Source organism: Diabrotica undecimpunctata, chromosome 11 (genome assembly GCF_040954645.1).
Source record: "Diabrotica undecimpunctata isolate CICGRU chromosome 11, icDiaUnde3, whole genome shotgun sequence".
NCBI lineage: Eukaryota > Metazoa > Arthropoda > Insecta > Coleoptera > Chrysomelidae > Diabrotica > Diabrotica undecimpunctata.
The window spans coordinates 772,511-775,184 of NC_092813.1; positions in this window are offsets into that span (position 1 = coordinate 772,511).

Below are 2,674 nucleotides of genomic sequence, written 5' to 3' on the forward strand. Positions count from 1 at the left end.
TGGGATGAATTAACACCTGCCTGTACATTTTGGTTACGTCTGAGCTTATGATGAATTTGTGTTTTCTGAATCGGATGAGAATTGAGAATAGATCTTGTTGTATACTGGGTCCGACGCATTGAATATTGTTTAATGATAACCCGTTGCTTGTTGGTGAAGATGCGTCAAACACGACACGAAGTTTTGTTGTAAGACTGTCCTCCTTTAGGACACCATGATGTGGCATGTAGTAGTCGACAGTAGAGTTTTCAGAGATATCTGCTAACGACATGTGGTTTAGCTCCTGATATTCGCGCATGAATTGTATATATTGTTCGCGAAGAGGATTGTTTTGTGCTAATCTTTTTTCTAGATGATGAAATCTTCTTTCAGCTTGTATCCTTGAATCACCCAACACATGCGGATATTGTTTTAATGGCATCATAACTATGAATCTACCATTTGGATCACGTGTAGTAGTTTTTTGAAAATTGTCCTCGCACAATTGCTCTTCTTCAGATAGATGAGGAATATTTGGCAATTCCTCTACTTCCCAAAATTGCTGAAGAAGTTTAGTTAGTTCCAGATTTGTGCTAAGATTGCAAGATATTGTATTGTGGGGAACCGATCCCAGCGGGCCAGAAATTATCCACCCAAATATTGTTTCTGTTAAAATAGGACCTTGATCTAAAGATATGCGACCTTTACAAATCAAATGCCAAAAAATATCTGCGCCGATAAGAATGTCAATAGATCCAGCATTGCCAAAATTAGGATCTGCTAACCGAATTGTATTAGGAATGTTTATAGCGCTTACATCAATGTTTGTATGAGGAAGAATATTTGTTATTTTTGGCAATACAAAACAGTTGATTATTTTTACAAATTTATTTGTATGCCCAAAAGATTTAAGCTGACATCTTGTGGTTTGATTCCTAGTTTGTTACACATGTTTGTTGTGATAAATGAAGATTGAGACCCGCAATCCAATAGTGCACGAGCCCTTTGCATTTTACCATTCATATCTTTAACACTTAAGATTGCTGTTGAGAGAAAAACATAGCCTGTATCAGAACAAGAAAGCATGCTGTTACCACAAAATGTATTGTTACTTGTTACTGGATTTATTGGCTCACTTGTACTTTGTGATGGATTTGTATTAATACTGCTATTGGATATATTCGAATTTCTATTAAACGTGCCCGAATTATTTTGGCTTATAATGATGCTCCTATCATTTGTATTATTGTGTAAAAGTGAGTTGTGACGTGCTTTGCACTTGCGACATGGCCCGAGTTTGCACTGTTTATTGGAGTGACCCGATCGCAAGCAGTTTGTACACAATGATTTTGATCTAATAAAATTCCACCTTTCGTTTATTGGATAATTTAAAAATGTTTCGCAAGTGTAAATGCTATGGTCGCCTTGACAAGAGACGCATGTATAGTTTGTTTTTGTTGCTAAGAATCCCCTAGTCGTCCTGTTCTCCTTACTTTTATTTTTTGTTTCAATGTTCATTTCAATTGCCTCTAGAAAATCTGCTCTTAATTTTAAAAATCCTTTAAGATCGGATAAAGTTGGTAGTTCCGTTTGAGTAGCAATATGCTTTTCCCATTCCCTAATAGTAGTTTCGTCTAGTTTTGATGTTATAATGAATATAAGTAAGGCATCCCATTGTTCACACGGCTGATTTAATTGTTGAAGTGACTTTAAATGTTTTGAAAAATCATCTACTAATTTACGAAATTTTACAAAAGATTCTTTGTGAATAGATTCCAATGAAAATAAAGCTTTAATATGATTGTGTATTAAGAGTTTTTTATTATTGTATCGATCACATACAGAGTCCCATGCCAAATTGTACCCGTTTGCGGTAAATTCGATAGGTTTTATGACTGCGGCGGCATTTCCTTGTAATGATGCCCGAAGATAATGATACTTCTGAATATTTGTAATACTATCATTTGTATGAATGAGTGACTCAAAAGTGTCTCGAAATTCTAGCCAAAATTCGTATGTGCCGTCGAACTTTGGAATTTGTATTGTTGGCAGTTTTACACCTTGTAAACGATAAGCCCCGTCAGAAATAGAAGTGTTATTGTTTGTATGCTCGCTTGTCACCGACTTTTTATCATCAATATCCGAAATGAATTTATTTAACAATGCTTTGGCATTAGCCGATAGTGAATAAAAATTGTTTTCAAGTTCTTCCCTTATCACAAAGTGTGGTTCGGGATCGTCTGCCAATTCTTCTATTTCTGATTGGATAATTTTAATTTCTAAAAATGTATTTTCTAGTTTATTTATTCTGTCGCTTAGTTCGATTTTTTCAACATCATGTAATTCTAATTTGCATTTAATAGACTCTAGAAATTTGGAGAAAATTGTAAATGAAGCTTTATGACCAGCACGTTTTCTAATTAATCTTTTTAAGTGTTCGTCCGACATTGTTTATTAATCAAATAGATTCGAATTGAATTTAAATAGATATATAGATTGTAAATAGTTTTATGCAACTTACACAAACAAAAACAGTATAAATAGGTATAGGAATCAGATGGGAACTCACCGGTATTTTTGGCTGTATATTGTTCGGCAATCCCACGTGTTCTTTCACTTGACCGTTAACTGTGAATCACTTTTAGCACTGATTTTATCACAAATATCGGGTCGAATGGACCAATGTTTATTGTTG